The 26,026-nt window shown below is 41.7% G+C and overlaps 1 protein-coding gene across 1 annotated transcript in view; it reads right to left on the reverse strand.

Annotated features, from left to right (window-relative positions):
* Positions 1-26,026, reverse strand: part of AMMECR1 (AMMECR nuclear protein 1) — a 232,220-nt gene that overhangs the window by 150,933 nt on the left and 55,261 nt on the right. Inside the window, exon 3 of the mRNA XM_038588072.1 lies at positions 24,067-24,119. The gene's annotated coding sequence lies outside the window, so the exon portion shown is untranslated. The remainder of the gene's footprint in view (positions 1-24,066; positions 24,120-26,026) is intronic.

A 26,026-nucleotide genomic window follows, 5' to 3' on the forward strand; every position in this document is an offset into this window, starting at 1 on the left:
TTTCTTGGAGCACCCGGGTGGCTCAGTGGGTTAAGCATCTGCCTTCAGCTCAGGTCATGATCCCAGGGTCCTGATGTAGCCTCACATCAGGCTCCCTGCTCAGCGGGGGGTCTGCTTCTCCCTCGCCCTGGACCCTCCCCCTGTTCATGCTTACTCTCTCTCTCTCAAATAAATAAATAAAAGTCCTTTTTAAAAACACCTGAATTCTTAAATCTCCCCTCACTGCTGCTCCCAGCCCCCCGCCAAAACCTACTCCACTTGTCAAACTGGCTCCTCACAGACATCCCCATTGTGCTAAATGGTAACTCCATTTTTCCAATTACTCAGGCAGAAGATCTTGAAATCATTCTTGAGTCTTTTCTCTCTCTCATATCCTACATTTTATTCTATCCGCAAATCTTGGTTCCACCTTCAAAATATACCTAGAATCCAACTACTTTTCATCACCTAGTTAAAGTCACAACGATCTATGTCCCCATATAATTAATTGCACTAGCCTTCCAACTGTTCTTATTACTTTTGTCCCTGCCCTCCTCACCTAAGTCTATTATCCCCTTATTGATTTGAAAGTCAGACTAATCTTATTAACATGGAAGTCAGACCATGTCTCTCTGCTCAAAATTCCTCCAGTGACATCCCATCTCACACACAGTAATTGTAAAACTCCTTACAATGGCCCACGATGCTGTATACAACTCAACCATCAATATGACTTACTCACTGACCTCTTTCCAATATTGGATCAAGCGCCCTCTATGCAGGGAGATCTCTGACAGCCATGTCCAGAGTTGTCAGCTCCCCTTCCCATTCCCTATCTGCCCTCCCTCTTTTATTTTTCTTTCTACTTTGAATTTGACATTATATTTATCAATTTAAAAACAATTGGGGATTCCTGGGTGGCTCAGTGGATGAGCATCTGCCTTCAGCTCAGGTCGTGATCCTGGATACCCGGGATTGAGTCCCACATCAGGCTCCCTGCATGGAGCCTGCTTTTCCCTCTGCCTGTGTCTCTGCCTCTCTCTGTGAGTCTCTCTTGAAAAATAAAATATTTTTTGAAAAATCATCTTCTGCTAGAATAGGAGGCTGGCAAGCTTTTATTTTTTTAATAAGGGACCAGATAATAATTTTTTTAGGCTTTGTGGGCCAGAGAGTTTCTGACACAACTACCCAAGTCGGTTTTACACAAGAGCAGTCGTAGAGGACACATAAACGAATGAACTTGGCTGTGTTTTATTGAAGCCATATTTACCAAAACAGGTGATGGGCCAGATTTTGCCTGTAAGCCATAGTGTGCTGACCCCTAATGGAAGGCAAGTCCCAGGAGGGTAAGGCTTTTTGTTCACTGCCATATTCCCCACATCCAGAACAACGCCTGGTGTGTAGAAGTCACCCAGTATATTTTTGTGGAATGAATGAATCAACAGGAGACTGGAAAACTGGGGGATCAGGAGAACTAGCTAGCACACCGCATCACTGGTGCAGAATCTTGAGCAGGAGTTGCTTCTAGCTAGGTTTGCGGCATATCAATTCTTCCCTCCTTCCCTCAGTGTCCCTGTGCTACAACTTAAAGCACGTCATGTGAAGTAAAAGTTACTTTCATTGCCTGTGCAACTCTCCTGATGTGTGAAATTTCATCTGAATTCCCTTAACATTATCATTTGTCTATGCAATCCTCCTGACTCCAACTCTCTCTAATAACAATAATAACTCAAATACTCTGCACTAAAATGAGAATGCTGGAATCAGTATTTTTGATTAATTTAGAACCACTGCTAGCAATAGCTTCTATTGACAACGCTACACATTTCAACACTTCATCATATTTTGAAGTACTCTCTGAAGTTGAGCAACTGTTACTGTTATGATATGAAATGCTATTTTCCTTCCATGCGTTGGACATGAATGGTTTGTTCTGATAAACTTCAGCTTGCACGTACTCTCACCAGGAGGAATCACGTGGTAAGAGACATGGTAAAATGGAGTATTCCCTGGCTCTTACTGGCTGTTCTCTCATCCTTTCCTGGATCTCTTATAGGCACTAAAAATTTTCCTGGAGTTATATGCCTTCCTGTTGAAAATGCATATCCCACTCATTTATTATTTCATAGAGTCCTCCACACACTGATAAAATTTACTGAGCATTCCATATGTCTGTGGTGCTGGGCTGAATGCTTTATATATGTGAATGCATTTTAATTCTTAGTAAACATCTAAGAGGTAGGTACTATTATCATCATTTTACAAACGAGGGAACTAAGGTCCCCAAAACTGAAATAATTTGCTCAAGGCCCCATAGCTAGCAAAAAGAGGTCTAAGATTTGAACCCAGGTCTGCCTGACTCCAGGGCCAAGCTTTATTAATTGTTTTCTCCCACCTTAACAATATGCCATGCAGCGTATTAGATAGTAGGGGTAATAAGGAATATGGCACGAGGGACACCTGGGTAGCTCAGTGGTTGAGCGTCTGCCTTGGGCTCAGGGCATGATCCTGGGGTCCTGGGATTGAGCTCCACATTGGGCTCCCCACAGGGAGTCTGCTTCTCCCTCACCCTGTGTCTCTGCCTCTCTCTGTGTGTCTCTCATGAATAAATAAATAAATAATTTTTTAAAGGAATACAGCACAATCTCCCTGGCCTCTCAAAGCTAACATGTGTGCTGGGTGGGAGTGGAGGCTGTCAGATGCAGAAACTAAAGAACTTTCTGTTTACGGAGAACAGGTTGGTGAGAATATGGACATAGGTCCATGAATTCATGGAGTTCTGCAAAATGGAGACAGAGAGCTACAGACTAAAACTGAAAAGGACCCTCAACTGTAGAGTTGAGGTCAACCAATAGGATGGAATAATGCCTCTTTCAGGGACTTAAACTGACAAGCAAGTTTCCCACTATAGAAGTAGGATTGGCTGCTCACCACAACAGCATTTATTGATAAGACAAAAAGCTTCCCTAGATGTCATTAACAAACAATGTCTTAAAAAGCAACGAGTGGAAAACACTACAGTTGCCTTGTAAATGCTATGCCTGGGAGAGTACCATCAAAACTAAGAAGGGATTCCTGATATCACTCCATGTTGACTGTTATAGAAATAAAAATTAAAATAATTAGAAAAAGAAGTTGTTTCTCTCCTTCAATGTCCTGACCTGTTGATTTATTGACTGTCTTTCTGATGGGGCCATGAATGCATGCATTTGGTCTCCATCTTTTCAGATCATCTCATGCTCTCTGCTAACCTCATCGCTCACCAGTAACAAGAGCCACCATTTAACAAGTGCTTGCTCTGAACCAAGCACTTTACATAAACTATGCTATTTAATCCTCACAGTAGCCCTGTTATCTCATAGGGTTTTGTTATTAACACTCAGTTTCAGATGAGGGAACTGAGGCTTAGAGAGTCTATGGGATTCACCCAAGTCCATAAAACTAAATGAGTGGTATTGGTTTCCTGGGGCTGCTGTGACAAACTACCATAAACTTGGTGGCTTGAGACAGCAAAATTTTTTTCTCTCATAGTTCAGAAAGCTGCAAATCTGAAGTCTAGGTGTGGCAGAGTCATGCTTCCCTCCAAAAGCTTGAGGGGAGATTCCATTCTTTGCTTGTTCTTAGCTTTTAATGGCTACAGAATTTTGCTTGACTTGTGGTGGCATTACTCCAATCTCTCTCCCTGTCTTCTCATGGACTCTCCCCTGTGCACCAGCCTTCTCTCATAAGGACATTCAATCATTTGACTTAGAGCCCACCCTAATCCAGGACCATCTCATGTAGAGATCCTTACTTTAATTACATCTGCAAAGACCTTTATTCCAACTAGGGTCTTATTTTCTGACATTCCAGTTAGACACATTTTTTGTTGGATCATCGTTCAGCCCACCACAAGCAAGTAACCTAGCTGGAATTCTTTTTTTTTTAATAAATTAATTTTTTATTGGTGTTCAATTTACCAACATACAGAATAACACCCAGTGCTCATCCCGTCAAGTGTCCCCCTCAGTGCCCGTCACCCATTCACCCCCACCCCCGTCCTCCTCCCCTCCCACCACCCCTAGTTCATTTCCCAGAGTTAGGAGTCTTTATGTTCTGTCTCCCTTTCTGATATTTCCCACACATTTCTTCTCCCTTCCCTTATATTCCCTTTCACTATTATTTATATTCCCCAAATGAATGAGAACATACACTGTTTGTCCTTCTCCGATTGACTTACTTCACTCAGCATAATACACTCCAGTTCCATCCACGTTGAAGCAAATGGTGGGTATTTGTCATTTCTAATGGCTGAGTAATATTCCATTGTATACATAAACCACATCTTCTTTATCCATTCATCTTTTGATGGACACCGACGCTCCTTCCACAGTTTGGCTATTGTGGACATTGCCTAGCTGGGATTCTAACCTAGATCTCTCTGACTGCAAAATCCTGGCTCTTTTCACTAAACTAGGCTGCCTCCACCGAAAAGCCTTTTGCCTTTATTTAGTTTCCTAATTAGATTTCCAACTGGGATGAGGATGCACTGATTGACATAAGTTTGCTTTGTAGTTCATTATCAAGATGAAATTCGTCCCCCAGAGCCTAATTACTTCCTGATTAAAACTGACAAAGTTGAGTTTTGGAACCTTTGGAACTAGGGATTGGATCTTGGCTATAAGGACCAAATCCCTTCAGGATATAGGCACCCACAGCCTACAAGCTATGTCTGTTTCTTTACTCTAAAAGTGACCACAGGGATCCCTGGGTGGCGCAGGGGTTTGGCGCCTGCCTTTGGCCCAGGGAGCGGTCCTGGAGACCCGGAATCGAGTCCCACATCGGGCTCCCAGTGCATGGAGCCTGCTTCTCCCTCTGCCTGTGTCTCCCTCTCTCTCTCTCTCTCTCTCTCTCTCTCTGACTATCATAAATAAATTTAAAAAAAATTTTAATAAAAAAAATTAAAAAAAATAAAAGTGACCACAATATAATGAAATGCCACCAACTTCTGGGTACAGGGAAGAATCTCTGATCACTTAAGAGCTCACATAAGGAATTTTGATTCCACCAGAATGTTATGTCCCAGAAAGACACCTCATGGTGTGCACTGTATTTCCTTCTGAGCCTCAGCTCCTGCCATCAAGTCACAGGGAAGAAAATGCATCTAAGGGTTCATTATCACATTAAGATGAGATTCTGTAGAAAATGGGGATCCGGAAACATGAGGGACTTCCTGTGTCTCTACATTGATCTCTTTGCAGGGCAACTGCTCCAGATAACTAGTTGAGATTGGTTTGCTTACACCTTGATTAGGAAGACAGTATCCCCAGAGATGTGTTTCTCAGGTTTGGTCAATTGGTGGACCACACATAGCAGTGTACTGCTAACTGCTGCCCAAAGAGCTTGTTAAAAATGCCAATTTCCTGACCATCACATCAGGCTTACTGAATTAGTATTTCCTTTTTTTTTTTTTTTTTTTTTTTTTTTTACGATAGGGTAAGAGGAAGTGAGTGTGAGGGTAAGAGAGGGAGGGAGACAGAAAATCTCAAGCAGGTTCCACATCCAGCACAGAGCCTGATTGATGCAGGGCTGGATCTCACAATCCTGAGATCATGACCAGAGCTGAAATTAAGAGTTGGGTGCTTAACCAACTGAGCCACCCAGGTGCTCCCTGGATTAGTATTTCTGAAGATGGGGCTTAGGAATCTGCATTTTTTTCTTTTTTTTAAAAGATATATTTATTTATTCATTCAGAGAGAGTGAGAGAGAGGCAGAGACACAGGCAGAGGGAGAAGCAGGCTCCATGCAGGAAGCCCGATTTGGGACTCGATCCCGGGTCTCCAGGATCACACCCTGGGCTGCAGGCGGTGCTAAACCGCTGCGCCACCAGGGCTGCCCAGGAATCTGCATTTTAAAACAGGTACCTGGAGTAATTCTTATACACATTCTGGTTTGAGAACCAATGCATTCTGGTGAAGTCAAGCCCCTACAACATTGAAACAAAGACCAAATTTTCCAACATTCGTTAGCAATTCCAGCCAAAAACCAATTATAGTATCATATTCCTGCTGCATGATCTATAGATTTAGTTCATATGACAATATAATTTTCTACAGCTTGATCTAAATCAAAGCAGTTATGGCAAAATTTCTTAATCTATCTTTCCTGAGACCATTTATGTAATAACTTTTGGGAGGATGCAATAGCCTCTTTTTCATATCTGAAACTGATCTCTCAGGTGTGTTTTAGTCCCAACATTCTCTTTCTATGAATGTTCCTAGGGTTTCCAATCTGTTTGTGATGAACACATTGTTATACTCTTAAGTAGGCCTATTTCCTTTCTTCTAGGCAACAAGCTTCTAAAGAAGACTGGTTGAAGGGGAAAAAAAAAAAAGACTGGTTGAAGGGGCACCTGGGTGGCTCAGTCTGTTAAGCTTCCACCTCCTGATTTTGGCTCAGGACATGATCTCAGGTTTGTGAGATTGAGCCCCGTGTCAGGCTCCAAGCTCAGTGTGAAGTATGCTTGAGGTTCTCTCTCTCCCTCTCCCTCTCCCCCTCCCCCTGCATTCTCTCTCTCTCTCTCAAATAAATAAATCTTAAGAAAAAAAAAAAGAAGACTGATTGCCAGTGATTTTCCTGGTTGTATGTATGTATGTATTTAATTTATTTCTTTAGAGGGGGAGGGGGCAAAGAGAGAAGGAGAGAGACAGAATCTTAAGCAAGCTTCCCACACGGGGCTCCATCTCGAGATCATGACCTGAGCTGAAATCAGGAGTTAGATGCTCAATCAGCTGAGGCACCCAGGTGCCCCTCCTGGATGTTTGTCTTTTAAATAACATATGCTTCCTCACTGTATTGTTGTGAAGAGTGAATGAGAAAATATATGTAAAATGCCAAGCATAGTGCCTGATGAAAGGAAGTGGTTAATAAACATTCATTCTGCTTCCAGTGCATTGTCACAACAATATCTCTTGAATTATTTAAGATACAACTCTAAGAACTGCAGCTGAATGAAAACTAGGGAGTCAGCTGTACTGGCAGTATCAGGTTTATTTGGCTGAAGGGGAATGGGACAGAATCCAAGTCTTTGGGGGCCAGCTCAGCTGCAGCAGAGTGAGATGGCCTGAGGAGGGCGTGGGTTCCTGCCTTGGAAAAGGTTGCAGTAAGGTTTTGGCCTACGACTCAGCTTCCAATCCCCAGGATGCTTCCTAAGTTAGTATTTCTCAAAGTGTGTTCCATGGAGTATTAGTCCCTGGGAATGGACATTGATAGAAGTACATAAAAAGTAACCCTCCGAACAAGGAAAGTTGTCAGCCACTGGGTTAATCAAAAGTAGTTTCCCAACTGCCAGAATATTCAGAGTCCTTAATATGTTAACAGGCAAAGCGGATCTCCAAGAGAGGGATGAGGGACATGGAGTATTCTAAGTTTCCTGACCTCACTCACAGAGATGGTAAGGAGGGGCTAGTGGTTCTGGGGAATACAAGCATGAGAACACTGCTCTAAGGTCACTGGTGTAGTCCTACTTGCTAACACAAATGGACACTTTTTAGCCCTCCTATGAAAAAAGTAGCAAGAGAAAACAGTTACGTGATGAACGATAGAGTACTATCCCTCTGCCCCCTGCTATCCTGGTTTTCTGCTTTGTATGGCTCAGATTCTGTATCCATCATTATATCCACTCTTTTGTATATACCCTGGCTTACCTTGCCTCTCTGCCCTCATCATATTCACGTGACAGACATCTAATCTTGGTTAAATCCAACTCTGTCTATTCTAAACCTGCCCCAGCAGTTGAACAAGGTTGTATAAAAACTTAAAACCGTGCTGAATAGTCTCACTTTAGATCCATGACCACCAATTTGAGGTGGGCCCTTAGACTTACCAGCCAGTTTCACTAGATTTCCTTCATCTAGTCATTTTTGAACTTTCCTGGATGGCCATTCTATACCCTCCTTATCCTCAAATTTCTAGCACCTCTCCCCCTACCACTCCTCTGAGCTACTGACTGTGTTTCCTATTTCACTGAGAAAGTAGAAACCATCAGAAGAGACACAGACTTCTACAAACCTACTTGTCTGTCTTCACATGACCTATGTTTCCTCTTGTCACTCTAAATGAGCTGCCTGTGATTCCACTAAAGACTGACCTCCTCTACTTGTGTCCTAAAATCCATCCCTCTTGGCCTAATCAAGATAATTGCTCTTATCATTTTCCCCTCTTTCTGTGACATCAGCAATTTTTCTTCCACCAAAACAACACCTCCAATGTTAAGAAGAAAAATTCTTCACTTGACTTCAGCTATAGCCCCCATTCAGCAAATATTCTGGAAAGAGTTGTCTCTGCTCATGAGCTCCAGATTTTCTCCTCCTTTTCCTTCTTGAACCCTCTCTCATCAGGCTTTTCCTCCCATCACTCCACCAAAAGGATTCATGTCCCTGTCAACAATATATCCTCAATGTTAAATCCAATGATCGCTTTTGTATCATCATTGTACGTTACCCAATAGTGGCATTTGACAAAGTCAATCACCTTTTTTTGAAACACTTTTTTCACTTGGCTTCCAGAATGTCACACCTCCTCAGTTCTCCCCCTACTCCACTGGCAACTCTTTTTTTAGTCTTCTTCCAAGGCTTTCCCTCATCTGTATGACCTTTAGGTTATCTGGCATCTCAACTTGAAATTCTCCAAAACCAAAGTGACTTATTTCCTTATACTTGCTTCTCCCACAGTCTTCTTTCTCCATTCTTCCAGAGGTTCAGGACGAGCTTGGAGTCTTCCTTAACTCCCCTTTCCTCTCACACCCAACATTCAATCTATCAACAATACTGTGTATCTTACAAAATTATTTAGAATCTGAACAGTTCTCACCATTTCCTCTGCTATTCCTTTCATCCAAGCCAGCCTGCTTAAAACCCTTCCATGCTTTCTACATTGTTCACAGTAAAAGTCAAAGTTCTTAGAAAGATCTATATGATTCTCTTTGAGGTGTCTTCTTCCTTGTTATCTTTCTGACCCAAACTCCTACCACTCTTCCCCTTGATGACTCAACTCTAGTCATGTGGACTCTGCTATTTCTCAGACACGCCAAGATAACTCCCAACAGGCCTTTGCTGATCTCTCTAACTAGAATTTTCTTTCCCTCTAGAGCCACAGGCTTACTCACTTGCTTCCCTCAGATCTCTGTGCAAATGACACCTTATCAGAGATAGTTCCTTGGCCACCTTGTTTAAAAATTGCCACTCTCTGCATGCTTCCATATCACTTTACACTGCTGTTTTTCTCCATAATACTTATTAACTTACCATTTTCTATACAATGATATTTACTTGCTTGTTCCTTATCTGCCTTCACTGCTAGAATGTAAACTTTGGGAATGCAGGAACTTATTTTATTACTGTTATGTTCCTCCATACCTAACGTGGTGCCTAGCACATAATAGGTGTTCCATAAATATCTGTCAAGTAGACCAAGAGTGATTTTTAATCTACTAGGAGTTCTTAGACTACTGGCATCTTCTGGTGAGGACAGAACACTCCCATGACCTAAAGCAACCCCCCTCCAAGTGTAGGACTTCTCAATACCACATTGCTAGGGATGAACTTAGTGTTTACATGAGGACTGCCAGGAAGCTCCATATAGTCTGAAGCAAAATGCTCCATAGAGGAGTTTAATTCCTAGAAAGATCTTTGCCAAGAGCCCTTTTAAGATTCACAATATTTTTGAATAGGTATTAAATATACATAATACAAAATGCCAAATGTTCAGGGAACAAGTAGTGAAAAGTATATTCCACCACCTCACACTGCTACCACTCTACTCTAAGCTACCCTTATTCTGTAAACCAGGATCATTACACAAATCCTTTAGAAACATAGGTCAGATCATGTCCCTCATCTGCCTCAAGGTACAAGGTAAAGTTTCCATCTGTCTTCAGCCACCAAGTTCCCTCTTGGAGGCAATCAGTTTTGCCAGTTTTTTGTAATTTTCTAAAAGTAACCTGTACATTATACATTACATACTTGTGTGTGTATAATCCTTTTATGGAAAACTACGTGCTCTATTTGGTACTTTTTCTTTTTCTCACTTGATGCCTAGGTCATTCTTTGCCATGGCTGCATAGTTATCTATTGTGTGGCTGTCCTATTCTCCAGAAATCCTTAACCTGGAGTCCATCTTTGCACTTCACTGGCTCTATGGGCTTCCTGAAATTGCATGTGGATTTTTGCGTGTGTGTGTATAGGTACATCTTTCAGCAGAGAGGGCCCATACCTTTTATCAGGTTCAAAGGGCACTGACACCTAAAATGGTTAGGAATCATTATCCTGAGTTTAAATCTGCCTTCCTGACATGTATAACTCCTTTGTCCTAATTTGGTTATTTGGAGCAGTTCTTTCAGAGCCTGGCACATAACGGACATACGACAAATATTTGTCAAATGAATGAAGGGATGGCACAGAATGAATCTACTCTCTCTTTTCTGTGAGTAGCTTTTGATTGGCTTGAAGAAAGACATGTTCTCCTAAGCTATCTCTTTTCTGGGGCTATAGTGGCTTAGGTCCTTGAACCCTTAATGTGACATGGTTTCCAAACCCATCTGTTTTGTCCTCTGTTGAACCAGCTCTAAAATAGATTTTTTCCCCCGGAATGTCTTCAGGGGTAGGTAGCTAATTTTAAAAAGGTGAGGTAGCTCAGGTGTGAGACAAAAGATGTTTGCAGGCCAATTTTGTCCCATGGGTTGGCAACTGGCAAGTCTGAAAATTTGGAACTCATAGTTTGTCAGTACTCCTTTCACACCTTCCACACTCTATCACTTGATGAACTCTACATTGTTCAGGCCCCAGCTCCTCTGTGAAGCTTCTCTGAGTGCCCTTCCCTCTGACAAAGTCAGGAATTCCCTTGCCTACTTGCGAACATTTCTTAGAGCACTCTGTGCTTATTTATGGCTATCTCTCTCATTAGATCTTAGCTTCTTGTGGGAGGAATGAAGCTTATTCATCATTATTATTTCAGCTCCTGGCCAAGTGGATGATTGGTAAATGTTATTTATCTTTCTTTTGAGGGGGTGAAATCGGAGAGGGAGTAATTTTTGAGATTCTTTCAAATTATTTGCTTTTTAAAAAGAGATGTCTGCACATTATTTTTTAAAATTATAACAGAAGGGAAAAAGTGAAGTAAAAGTAAGGGTCTATCCCTTACATCTATGCTAGAAGTAACCAGGGTAAAAGGTTGTGGTGCACATCCCTCCGGCACATTTTTTATGCATACAAATGCATAAATGTATAGACATATATTTCTTGGCTCCTTGCTTATTCACTTAATAATGCAATATAGGTGTATCCTTTGCCAGATCATATAACTATATAGACATATATTATTTTTCTGGTTGCATTGTATTCCATTTGAAGGATGTACTACAATTTATTTAACAAATGCCCTACTATTGAACAGTTAGCTTATCTGCTATTGTTCACTATTTATTAGCAACACAACTCCAAACACAGAGACCCACTGAATAAAATGTAACCATAAAAACATGCAGCTGAACTCAAGAGGCAAGAAAGGAAAACCCCCAGATTCCAGGAATAAAATAAAACTCAAAATCACAACAATGAGCAGGAATTGAAGTTTCATGACTAATGAAAATAATGGGGCCAGACAATGTGCTTTAGAAATGGAGGTTTTGAGTTCTTTGAAGGACTTGGAACTGAAATAGAATTGTGCTTCCTGCACAAAACAAGGAGCAGAAGAGACCTGCCTCATCTGTGAATTGAAACCAGATTTGCCCAATAGCCAGGGACACAAGAATAACAGATATTATTTAGTGCTTACCATGTGCCAGGTACTTTTCTACCACATGTTTTGCATATAATAGTTTGCTAAATCTTCAAAAACCCCATGAAGCAGGTGCTATTATAACCCCATTTTACAAATAAAGAATTAAATGTTTAAATAACTTGCTTAAGGTCATATAGCCAGAAGGTGGCAGATAGAAGATTCAGATCCAGGGGCCATGCTCTGAGCTATTATGCCATACTGAGTGTCCACAAACAAGATATAGGCCATCTTCCCTAGAATGGGATAGAAATATACTCATAAGAAATTTAAAAATGTAAGTCTGAGCCACCCACTGGTATAAGACTGGAATCCATAGTACCCAGAGTTCACAGACTCTGAGGTGAGAAATTCTCATAGAAGCTGGTCCAGAACTAGGAGCACCATAGATCTCTGGTAGAAGAAAATGGAAAACTGCTGATAAGGTCACCTCTACAACTCAAATTCTCACAGAATACAGCTCCTACAGAAAAGAAGCTCAAAAGGAAAATTATCAAGCAACGTGAAGAAACCCACAACAAGAGTTAGTATGTACAACAAATGGGAGAATTCAGTTCTAAGGAACTAAAGATACTACAGCAATCTTTTTTTTTAAAGATTTTATTTATTTATTCATGACAGACACACAGAGAGAGGCAGAGATATGGGCAGAGGGAGAAGCAGGCTCCCCACGGGGAGCCCAATGTGGGATTTGATCCCAGGACCCCAGGATCACGCCCTGAGCCAAAGGCAGACACTCAACCATGAGCTATCCAGGTACCTTGATACTATTGCAATCTAAACAGGTTTTAAAATATTGTATTTTTAAAGGCTTTAAGAGGTCAAAAAGAAACAGAATAAATAAAGCAAGAATATATATACACAAATACACATTGAAGAAAAGTTCCAGAAATGAAGAATATAGAAAATGTGGGACAAGCATTGGAAGACCTTAGCTCAAATTCCCATTGAAATGTAAAAAAAAGTCAACTGGCAGGTTAAACTACAAATAAGAGGGCAGTCCCAGTGGCTCAGCGGTTTAGCACCACCTTCAGCCCAGGGCATGATCCTGGATACCCAGGATCGAGTCCCACATCAGGCTCCCTGCATGGAGCCTGCTTCTCCCTCTGCATGTGTCTCTGACTCTCTCTCTCTCTGTCTCTCATAAATAAATAAAAATCTTAAAAAAATAAACTACAAATAAGACATAAGAGAGGGGAGAATTAGTGACATAACAAATAGAGCTGAGATATTCATAGAGTATAACACAATACTATAAAAATGCTAAGTATGAAACAGAAATTAAAAGATACAGATGATAGACTAAGACACTCCACATACATCTAATAGAAATTCCAGAAGGAAATAAAATAGGAAGAGGTAATGTTTGAAGAGACATGGCTGAGTATTTCCAGAATTGATAAGACATGAGTCCTCAGGTTAAAATCCTATACCTAGTCCTAAGCAGAATAAAGGAAGACAAATTGATAACTCCTGGATGCATCATGGTGGGACTTCAGGACATCAAGGGAGTATCATAAAACTTTCCATAGATAAATAATGCTGAAAGGTATTTCTGGAACAAAGGGTCTGCACATTGAAAAGAAATGAGTGTTTTTTACATGAATGAGTGAATTAGTGAGTCCAGTAATTATTTCAATCTAAGCATGATATTTCTTCTAGTACAGGCTGAGATTCCATCCTTCACTGTCTATTTTTTAAAAGATTTATTTATTTATTTATTTATTTATTTATTTATTTATTTATTGGAGAGGCAGAGAGAGAATCTTAGACTCCGCACTAAGCATGGAACCCAATGCGAGGCTTGATCTCACGACCCTGAAATCATGACATCAGCCAAAACCAAGAGTCGGATGCTTAACCGACTGCACCACCCAAGCACCCTGCGTCCAGCTATCTATTTACTTATATATTTGTAACTGCATCATTTCAATTGATTCATATTAAGCATGAAGCCAATTTAAATCCCCAGGACTTTTTCAAATGAAGGGCTATCTGCTTTAGTTTGCACTTGGGCAATTAATTTTAAAACCCAGGTGTAAGTCTACTTAGTTATTGATGAGATCCTTGGGAGCTGCAGCCATTTACAGAAGGCTTCATGAAGGAAGTAGGAGTTAGGCTACGTAGGACTTACTTTAGATGGAAGGGACAAAGGCGAGCATCTAGTTCCGTGGGATGAAGGTAACAAGTGTGATGAGGTATGTGAATAGGCCACAGGCTCAGAAATGAACTTGGAATGGATGTGTGAAAGGTGGGGGAATAAAGAGATAAGGTTCAAAGGCAGTGTGGGACCAGATAATAGAAAGCTGTAAAGTCAGGCAGAGTGTTTGAACTTGATAGCATATGTGGGCAATTGAGAGTCACATTAGGCTTTTGAAGAGGGAATTCTACATTACCTAGCCAAAGAAAGGGTGAATTAATCCAGGAATGAGCAGGAAGACTGACTGAAGTAATCCAAGCCAATCCAGTAACCCAATCCAAGTTCTGCTTCTGGGTTACTGACAGGTTATCCAGACAAGTAGTCAAGATCAGCAGACACTTCAAGGACACTAGAGTGACTTGACTTTGAACCCCTGGGCGATGTTTAGAAAGGAAGGCAATGAATGAAGGGGAATAAGAAATGGACTGGGAGGGTGGAATATACACTGAAGTAAGCATCTGAAAACCTTAAGTCTGATCCCACATCTACCCCCTACAATGCATGTGACCTAGTACAGATACTACATAAACATTGAAGCTAGCTTCCTCATCTGCAAATCTACTAGAATATGACCTCTATAGGGTCATAATTGCTTTGTTCACTGTGGTAACCCTAGCCCTGAGTATAGGACTTAGCATATAGTAGAGCTTCAGGAGAGAGTGATGGAATAGATGAATGAATGAATAGATGATATGAACTAATGTCTACCCTGCCTGCCCCATAGAGCTATTGTGAGGTTAAGATGAGATTAGGGATGAAAAACTATTATACAAAATTAAAACACCAAGCAATCTCCTGGTAAAATACTACAACTGCTATTGAGTGTATTCTTTGTTAAACTAGATTATATTAAATTGCTGTACTTTCAAGGTGAAATGATAAGTGGGCTGATGATATCAAGTTTTCTTAGTATAGAAAGTAAGAAGAATAGTGACAATATAAGACTTTTTAAGAGTGATTTTCCCCATTGAGGCAAGAACACATTGGGATCTGTGTTCTATACCATGTTCTGTACTCTGTACTCAATATACTTATGATAGGGGTCATGAACGATGTTAATTTCAGTTACCATTCATTGACTACCTCCAATGTGCTATGTCCTATCTGTCCTTAAAAAAAAAAAACCTGCAAAGAAGGTAAGAGTATTGCCATTTCAGAAACAAGGAAACTGAAGTTCAGAGAGGTGAAAATCACTTGCTTATAGCCACAGAGAGGAGGTTGCTGAGCTAGAAATTGTATCTCAAGTCTGTCTCTGAAGCCAGTGGGAAGAACCTCCAGATACACAGATTTCTTTACACCATAAGAACACCCTTGCTAAGAGACGGTGTAGTCCAAAAATGGAAGGGGCTACTTCCTGAGCTAATGAGGTTTTTTTCCACTAGAAGCAGGACCACTGCATAATTTGGGTGGGGGGCAGTGCAAAATGAAATAGCCCTATGTCCACAAAGCTAGCTCGGAATGGAAATTTTCAAGCAGAAGTTAGCAGACTTCTAGACAGGAATGTTATAAAGAGTAGTTGACAGGAGCTGAATCTGAGGTTCTCCCAGTCTGAGACCAGACTGGATTAGAGTAGCTTCCCAGGGTGACTAACGTAACACCTCAGAGGCCATCAGATGAGTAGGAATTCTACAAGGTGACTCAGAGGGATCCATGGTGCTATGATCATCAAAACATGCTCTACCCTGTGAAGCAGCACAGTCAGGAGAAAACAAGAAAGAAACTCTTTTCGTGGTGGTGAGACATGATAGAGTCAGGAGGTGAGGGTTCAAATTCTAACTCTGCCACTTCCTGGCTAGTGTGTGCCTTTGAATGAGTCACTTAAAACTCTGAGACTGGGTCACCCGGCTGGTTCTGTCAGAAAAGCATGCGACTCTGGATTTTGGGGCTGTGAGTTTAAGCCCCACGTTAGGTGCAGAGCTTACTTCAAAAGAAAAATCATTTAAAAAATCCCTCTCTGAGACTGTTGTCTCACCTACGATATGACCATAGTACCTGCCTTGCAGGGTTGTGGGGAGGTTTTAGTGAGATGAATCAAGCCAAGTGTCCACGGCACTCAGTAAGTCCTCAATCAATGCAAGCCATTGCTTTCTCTGTTACTGATGTGGGAGGGATGGATCTGGTCATTTGCTTCTTGTTGATCACTTAATAGCTCAGTAGACAAGTCTGCCAGACCCAGCCAGAGACACAAAAACTCACTTCCACTGTGGTCTCCCCAGTCAGCATGATCCAGGTGGTGGGCTGGGGGCGAAGTTTGAGTAGAGCCACTAGGCGATGGTAATAACCATGAATCTTCAAGAAGAATGGAACTCAGGATGCCTGGGTGGCTCAGTGGTCCAGCATCTGCCTTTGGTTCTGGTCATGATCCTGGGGTCCTGGGATCGAGTCCTGCGTTGGGCTCCCCGTAGGGAGCCTGCTTCTCTATCTGCCTATGTCTCTGCCTCTCTCTCTCTGTGTCTCTCATGAATAAACAAATAAATTCTTAAAAAGAAGAAAGAGAAGAAGAATGGGACTTGTGGGATTTTCCCCTAGCCCTGAACACACTCCTTCACAGACGAGGACTGTTTAGGCCCAATGTGGAAATCCTGCCAGGGGAATGTTTTACCAATGCTAACTATCAGAACTAAGAATCAAATTTATTCCTGCCCAGTAGAAGTATACACATTAGCCGGTTGGACTCTCAAGAGCCACCAGCTCTGTCTGCAAGACCTCTGTCCCACGTCTTCATGATTCTGTGAAATAGCCAGCATAGCAGAGCACAGATGCCCATGGTTTTCCAGGAACTTCATTGTTTCTTACACAGTGCAGAGAGAATGCTGTGGGGACTGCGGGAACATTGAACTAAATCACTGAATAGCTTGGCTTCTTTTCTTTTCTTTCTTTTCTTTTCTTCTTTTCTTTTCTTTCCTTTTCTTTTCTTTTCTTTTCTTTTCTTTTCTTTTCTTTTCTTTTCTTTTCTTTTCTTTCTTCTTTTTAATAACACCCCAACCAAACCATTAATTAACTGGGCAAAATGCTGAAACTATTATACACTAATCCCCACCCTCCATCCCCCTATGTCCATGTGCTTCACAGCAGTTTCTTACTCAGGACGGGTGGACTATTTCTTTTGCTTTTGTTTGAAAAAAAAATACTTTTCATTTGGCCTTGGGCTCAACTCATAACTTCTCTTTCCCCTAGATTACCTAAGTCATATATCTGCACCCATTTTAATTTGTACAGAGAGTGAGGATTTTAATATCTACCCTCACCTCCAGTATCTCTCCACTTTCATCCTTTTCTTCAAGCTCCCTGATTTTCCGTGGACATTCATTTTGAAATCTGACATGCCGGCTCTGCCCAATTTCCTTTGCTACTGTTTACCACAGCTTTGGTGCCATAAATATGAAATATTTCCAATATGACCTATCTTTGGGGCCGGGGAGGTCCTTAATGTTGGAGAGGAAGACAGAGGAGGTCACGGAAGCTCAATGAATAATTACCTATTTAATAGATGTTTGTATTCTTTCATCTTTCCTCTCTCCTGCATTCCTTGGGCCACTACTCTAGCTTGGTTTTTCATCCTCTCTTCCCTAGACTGTGGCAAAAGCCTCCTAACTAGTTGCTCTGAATCCAGCTTCTTCTTCTTTAAATGATCCTCAACATAGCTGCCAGCCATCTCTGTAAACCTCAGATTTTGTCTAAAGACCCTTAGTGGCTCCCCATTAACTAGTGAGTAATGTACAAACTCCTCATCCTGACATTCAAGGATCTCCTCAATTCCTGGCTGCACTGATCTTTTTCAGCCTTTTCTCCCATGACTCTTCTTCTGCCCCATTTCCTCTGGCTTCAGTTGAACTGGACCACTCCTTGCTTCCAGAGCACCCCCTCTGTTCTCCTGCTTCAGGGTTTCTTCCACCTGGGATCACCTCCTCTCCCCCACCCCCGCAGAGTTCTCTGTTCTCCATTCTGTTCTCTCTTCATTCTCTAGTGCCACACTTCAAATTTTTTTTAAAGAGTTAATTTATTTATTCATGAGACACACACACACACACACACACACAGAGTCAGAGACATAGGCAGAGGGAGAAGCAGACTCCCTGTAGGGAGCCAGATACGGGACTCAATCCCAGGACCCTGGGATCATATCCTGAGCAGAAGGCAGACGCTCAACTGGTGAGCCACCCAGGCTTCCCCCACCTACTTCAAGAAGCCTTTCTAGGATGTCAGCTGGCTTCGAGCTTACCTATCCATGAAATTCCACAGCATTTAGCATTTCTTTTAAGGCACTCATCATAGGGAGCTTATCATGGCTATAGGTATAATAAGATTAACAACTTACATTTATTGAGTGCTTACTATGTGTCAGGCATGTGCTGAATGCTTTTCGGGTGTCATGTGTACCACAGGTTTGCATTTTTTTGGCTTCAGGATTTTTACATGGTTAAAAATTATTGAGGACCTCAAAGAGTATTTGTTTACTTGGCTTATATTTGTCAATGTTAAGTTTGTTATATATTAAAACTAAGAAATTTTATTTTTTGTTTTATTTTTTTAAGATTTTATTTATTTATTCATGAGACACACAGAGAGAGAGGCAGAGACATAGGCAGAGGAAGAAGCAGGCTCCCTGTGGGGAGCCCATGTGAGACTCGATCCCAGGACCTCAGGATCATGACCTGAGCTGAAGGCAGATGCTCAATCGCAGAGCCACCCGGGTGCCCTAAAACTGAGAAATTTAAAAAATATATTTATTTATCATCTTATTAAAATGATAATAGTGCCACACATGGGGCCCTTGGGTGGCTCAGTTGGTTGAGTGTCTGCCTTCGGCTCAAGTCATGATCTCAGGGGCCTAGAATCCAGCCCCGTGTTGGGCTCCCTGCTCAGTGGGGAGTCTGCTTCTCCCTCTGCCCCTCTCCCTGCTTGTGCTCCCTCTTCCTCCCTCTCTGTCTCTCAAATAAATAAATAAAATCTTTTAAAAAATAAAAAAATTTAAATGACAATATTAAACCTATTGCATATGTTAATACAAATAACATTTTTATGAGAAAGAATTATTTTTTCCAAAACTCCTCAAAAATATAGTGAGGATAATAGCATTGTTTCCTATTTTTGCAAATCTTTCTAATATTTGGATGAAGAGAAGATAATTGGATTCTCCCATCTGCTTCTGCATTCAACCTATTGCTAGATCACACATCATGCAGCCTCTGGACAACTCCACTATACATTTGTAAGAATACGAAAGTGAAAAAAGCAAAAACCGGCCTTGGTATTTTTATGAAAATACTGTTGACCTCACAGATCTCCAGGGGTTCCCTGAGCCACACTTCGAGAACTGCTGGTCAACATCAAAGTGCTAACATATATAAATTGCTTAGAATAGTGCCTGGCACATCATCAGTAGTATGTAAGTGTTGGCTATTATTATCTTCTTCAATACCTGCAGTACCACTTCCTACGTGATGTGGGTACTTATTATTCTCATTTTATAGGTGGGAAAACTAAGGCACAGAAATTAAGTAACTTGCCCAAGATGATGCAGAGGCAGATCTAGGGTTTGAAGCCAGGTAGTCTTTCCCCAACACCTGGGCTCTTGACCACTCTGCTAGATTGCCTCTCCACCTACTCAGTAAAGGAGTTAAAGGACAGAGGTTATGCCTTGTCATCTCCATATCCCCACGGTCTGGCCAACCCATTGAACTTTAAATAATCTGGGCATTTATGATTGGCTGTTTGTCAGTGGTCTCTAAAAGTTAAATCTTGAGCATGATGAAATTGACCCTAAGGGTCTGTGGAAGGTCAAAAAGTTGAAAAGGTGAAATTTGTGGATTTTGGAATGAGACAGACATGGGTGGCTTCAAATGTCAGTTCTACCACTACTATTTGGCTGTGTAAGCTTGGCCTGGTTTTGAATCTGTTTGAGCTTTCGTCTCCTCTTTTGTAAAATGGTACTATAAATCTTTCCATAGATTCATCCAGACTAAATGGATGTAAAGTGCCTGGTGTATCAGAGAGGCCCAGTAGCATAAGTTTGCTTTATTCTTCTTTGACCTCATTAAATCAACTCCAGGAGAGCAGGTTTTTTTTTTCTTTTGTCTGTTTTGGTCACTACATTATTCCCAGGGTTCACAGCAATGCCTGACATATAGTAGGTGCTCAATAAACGAATGATCCTGGGTGTGCTAGCATAGCACAAATACATACTGGGTGGCTCAATACTATGTTGAATTTGATGAATTGAAGAGTCGTGCTGATTAGAGTGATTATAGTGCCCCCCAGGAAACTCTACTTCCATGAATAATAACAATTTATGAAGAGCCCTATGGAGGGTATGATTATGGCCACAACTGCCAATCAGCTACCAATTGATTGTGCCCTGGGGGGCACCCAAATCCCTTCTGGGAATTGTTCTCTGGGAAGACACATTTGAGTGGTCCTTAGAGACACTGAAATGACAACTGCTGTGCCCCACTGCTGGCTCTGCCAATCTAGTGGGATATGGACTTTTATTTTAGAGGGGGATGGGATTAGGGAGGAGCAGAGGGAGAGGGAGGGAGAGAATCTCAAGTAGGTTCCATGCCTAGAGCTGAGCCCAACATGGGGCTTGATATCGTGACCCTCAGGTAGTGACCTGAGCTGAAATCAAGAGACACTTACCCACTGAGCCACCCAGGCGCCCCCGGGGGATGTGCGCTTTTAACACCAAGCACAGCTCCTTCTACATGTTCCTTGCTCACTCTCATGCTCTGTTCCCACTGCTGTGCTCACACCTCAGATGATATATTGAGGCCCCTCCCTGGGTTTCCTTTTTAACAACAGGCTTGCTCTTTCATGATATTCAGTATCATCCCACCTCCATCCCCTTTTCACTGCACCTTTGAATTGCTCCCTGGTGTTCTATTCTTGATTGCTTTCCATTTCTATGATAGTTCACAGGAAGAGCCTTTTTGTGGCCTACTTTCTTAGTAAATGGTTTGGGAAGATTCTAATTTCCATCTGATATTAATTCTCTATGAGACACAAAAAAAGAGAAGGATCTTCTTTCAGCAGTTCTTTTAGTGTTATTTTAAATTGTAAGACACAGAAGTCTTCTGTCAGGCTGTCTCCTTCATTTCAAGAGACTTCATTTTCCTTCAGTGATGAGCTGGAACTTCAGAGCTGGAGAACCATGCAGCCCATCATGGTTTTCGGCTAAACCCTACTTTTTCCTCTATGTCCACTCTTGGCCTTAGAGTGGTTTTTACCTATTTTGAAAACAAGTCTTGTTTCCTCAGTTCACTCTGAAATGTAGTTGCTGAGGTAAATACCTATCCTTCCCCCCAGCACATATTCTTTCACATATACTCGTGCACATGTTCATGTGTGTCACATGCGAGCATACTTTTGAGCGATGAGGAAGACAGTGGGAAATGGGGGAGCAAATATATTATTTTTCATTCAGGTAGACTTTCCAATATTGATGAATAAAACTCCAGGGATTCCTTGTTTTGAAATACATGGATGGCCTTTGGGGGGGTCTGCCACATCCCCTGAAATTTAGGCATTCAATAATTTATTGAGCATTTACTATGTGATGGACCCTTCAGTAGGTGTACCTATTTGTGTCATATAATTTATTCTTCACTACACCTCTAAGAATAGATTACTATGATCTGCATTTGCATATGAGGAAAGAGTCTCAGTGAGGGGAAATGACTTGCCCAAGATCACTCGGTCAGTAAGCAGTAAATCTGGCTTTGAAAGCCAGTTCTGATTCCTAACCATAATCAGGCCTTCCAGACACAAAGGAGCAGCTGGCATTTCAACAGATGGGAATGGGAAAGAGAAAGAAAGCTAGCATGAATAACATGACTGCAAGGACAAGCATGGGAAAAGAAGAGCTACATATAGAGTAGTAGGAGTTAAGGTTGCAAAATTATGTTGCAGCCAGAGCCTACAAGGTTTAGAAACATGAACTTCTTTCCATCAACCTTTTTTCCAACCATCTGGAGTAGGATAGTGGCCTGGACAGATGTGCTGGAGGAAGATAAATATGATTTGGGTCTGAATCCATGGCTCCTCTATGGTGTTGATAGTCTTTTAAAAAAATTCTTTGCTAAGAATGTTAGCAAATAAACTCTTAGCAAAGAATTTATTCACTCCAAGCCAATGCTTCAGTAAGAAATTTCTCTTTGTATTTAAATGCTGTAGCAAAAATTCAGAAGGCCATGTGGAAAAACACAGAGAGGAAACAAAGCACACACAAACACAAGATAATTATGTACAAGTCTAGGAAGAAAGAGCATGGTGGGTTATAATGAACTCTATTGAACAGAATATGAGTCAGCAAGGTCCCAATCACAGAGGAAGGGAAGCAGCACCCAGAGTGCTACCATTAGTGAGGACCTGGGAGACATGGAGGAGCGGTGTGGAAATGACGTTTCCAGACTTTCTGATTCCTTTTTTTTTAATTTTTAAAGATTTTATTTACTTATGCATGAGAGGGGGAGAGAGAGAGAGAGAGAGAAAGAGAGAGAGAGGAGGCAGAGACACAGCCAGAGAGGGAAGCAGGCTCCATGCAGGGAGCCTGATGTGGGACTTGATCCTGGGATCCCAGGATCACGCCCCAGGCTGAAGGCGGCGCTAAACTGCTGAGCCACCCGGGCTGCCCCTTCCGATTCCTTTTGTTACAAGAGCAGAAGAGAACCTACAAAGGAGGCCGAGGAGAACCATGGAGTTCTAGACTAAATGAGAGAAAAGAGAAAGGAGATAAGAAGGAAGGGTGTAACCCATGGCTGGCTTTGCTGTCAACACAGTCAGACAACCAAGGCAAGCTCACTAGCTTTAGAAGACTACGCAGGAAGTAGCCAAGTGTGAACAAATCTCCTCCCAAAGTGATGAGTTTGTCAAATTCACTTGTCAGAATAGTTGGCTGTGTCCCAGAGTCCTCTCTCCTTTTCCCTTATTCTCTGTAGTCAGTTGGTCACCAAGTGGCTGCTAGTCTACCTTGGAAGCCTATCCTGAGTTGAGGCACTTCTCCTGACCGCCACCAATGGGTCAATGGTGTTAAACTCCATATCCTCTCTCACCTGGACTAGGCTTCCTGCTTCTAGTTAGTCCCTTCCTCCCTGTAGCTCAGGCTCCAATCAACCTCAAGACTGAGCCTCCTAATACTTCCCTGCTTATAAACCCTCATTGGCAGTCCATTGCCCATAGGACACAGTAGAACTCTCTTAGTTTTGCACAGGGAAGTAGCAAAGGAACCAAAGGATATTCTTCCCCCAGGCCTGTCGATGAAGGGACAACTAAGGAGTTAGACCTCAGGTGAGAAACTCTTGAAACAAGCTAACTAGTAGCTTCTTCCTCCTGATCTCAGAACCATCCCTCTTCCCAGCGTGTGTGTATATATGGTAGTTGAGTGGGTATTGATTAACCTATGCTTGCACTTAACCTAATGGTAGATTAGAGGAGGGTAAATGTCTCTTTCTCAAGTGTGTATATGAGACTCTTTCTTCCAGGAGACTTCTCCATGATAATCTTCTTTACCACCATGGATCATCTCCTTTCCATTAGCAAGACTCATTGCCCAGGCTTGGAAAAATCAAGAGTGAATAAAAAAAGAGGGAGAATCTCACGGTCGACATCCTGGTCCAGCTCACTTTTATTCATTCTTCTGCTGTGCATACCTTCACTCTGACTGCCCAGCCTACTTCTCCAGTCTCATCCTCCACTAGCATTGCTTCTTCCCACCTCTTCGTCATCCCAACATACTCTAGCCTCCAGTCATACTGAACTTTTCAATGTTCCTCAGATAAACTAGGTCTTTGCAGAAGTTCATGAGCATGTTGTTCCCTCTGCTCAAAACACCCTTTCTCCTCTTATTGCACCAGTAAATTCTTACCCTCTTTTAAGACCCAACACAACTTTTGCATGCTGTGGGAAACCTTTACTGACTGCCCCAGATAGATTAATAGCCCTCTTCCTTGGGGTCCCCTAGCATTTTCCCCCCAAACCTTCGTTATGGTACTGCGCTTAGGGAAATCCAATGTAATGACTAGAAGATGAGGCTCTGGAGGCATCTTGCTTACATTCGAGTCCTGACTGTTACTTACCAGCTATCTGGTGCTGAGCCAATGACTTCATCTCCTTTTGCCTGCTTCCTCACCTATAAAGTGGAATAAATGAGATCATAGTTGCAAAACCTTTAGAACAGAGCCTGTCGAATAAATAGTGGGCATCCCCATCTCTCCTAATGTTGTGTTGTTTCTATATAGAGAGCATATTTATACATACATAACATACCTACATTATCATATTATATGAGTATATTATTGGTATAGCACTATTTAACTTTTGCTTTAATATTTTTTATATCTTATCTACTCAGCTGGTTTATAAGTGTTTTGAGGAGAGGACCTTTGTATTACCCTGTAGTGACTTGTGTAAGTATGGGCTCATTAAATATTGGTGGGAGGGAGTATATTATAGTGGAAAGAGCACCAGGGTCAGAGAAAGTTGGGTTTGAATCTCAGCTTCTTCATCTGTAAAATAGGGTGATAATAATACTTACCCAAAGGTGATGTTTTAAGGATTAAATAAGTCAGAACCTGAAAAGCCTAGCACATGGCGGACGTTTGCAAAAATGGTCATCATCATCAACTTTGTGTCCCCCCCCCCCCCATTTAGCTTAATAAATACCGGTGCTAGAATAAATGAACCTAGCTATCTTCTGAAACTTGGGGCTCTAGGGGAGTCTGGCAGGCATTATAATTCCATTTACTCCTAGGAATCAAGAGGAAAATGTGAGTCATCTCCACTCCATTTCATAGATCACTCTGAACTGGGGTGCCCTCCTCTAGAAAGCAACAGACATGACCTGCTGAATCACTGTAAAGTCCATTCTGTACAGATTACTCTGACACCCTCTGCCTCCCGTATAGCTCATCAGACACAGTCACCCACATATTAGGTACAAAGTGCATACTCTTCCTGGGATGGGCAGAAGGAGTAACCAAATTGCTTGTGGTGCCAAAATGTTTATAAATCCATTCCCCTTGTTTGTTCTGTAGCCTTTTCCCTCTTATTTGCTAGTTAACTTGCCCTACCCTTACTCTCAGCCTAGTCTGAGTCTGTGAAGATTGTCTCTTCCTCGCTCCAGCAGAATAATGGAGAGATGGCAAGCATGGAAGAATGGAACACTCTAGATGCAAACGGCCTGGATTAGAATTCTACCTCCACCACTCCCCACTGTGAGACCTTTGGCTAATCCCTTCATGCTTGTGTGACTTCATTTCTGCATCTGTCAAATAGGGGCAGTAAAAGTACCTTCCTTCTGGGGGTTTTGTGAGGATTAAATAAGTTACTACATCTAGGAGGTTTAGAAGACTGTAACACAATAGATGCTATTTAAATACTGGCTATTATTGTTTTAACAACTTTATGGAGACATCATTCGTAGACGGTCAAACCACAGAATTCGCCCGTGTATACAGTTCAGTGGTTTTTAATATAGTCACAGAGTTGTGCAGCTATCCCCACAATCTAATTCTGTAACGTTGGCATCACCCCCAGAAGGAACCCTGGAGCCATTAGCATGTGGCCATTCCCATCCCTGCCTCCCTTCCTCAGCCCCAAGTAACCACCAATCTATTTGCTATAGGTTTGCCTCTTCATATACATTTCATATAAATGGACCTATACAGCACCGGGTCTTTTGTGATTCACTTTTCTCACTTAGTGTAATGTTTTCAAGGTCCATCCCTGTTGTAGAATGTCTCCGTATTTCATTCCTTTTTATGGACGAATACTGTTCCATTGTATTGGTACATCACATTTTGTTTACCCATTCCTCAGATGATTGGCATTTGGGTTGGTTTGGCTATTATGAGTAATGCTGCTATGAACTTTCATTTACAGGCTTGTGTATGAAAAATATGGTTTCAAAAAAAAGAAAGAAAAATATGGTTTCAATTCTTTTGGGTGCATACCTAGGATTGGAACTGCCAGATCAGATGGTGACACTGTGTTTAACAGTATGAGGAACTACCAAACTAGATTCCACAGCGGCTGGAC

This window comes from Canis lupus, chromosome X (genome assembly GCF_011100685.1).
Source record: "Canis lupus familiaris isolate Mischka breed German Shepherd chromosome X, alternate assembly UU_Cfam_GSD_1.0, whole genome shotgun sequence".
Classification (NCBI taxonomy): Eukaryota; Metazoa; Chordata; class Mammalia; order Carnivora; family Canidae; genus Canis; species Canis lupus.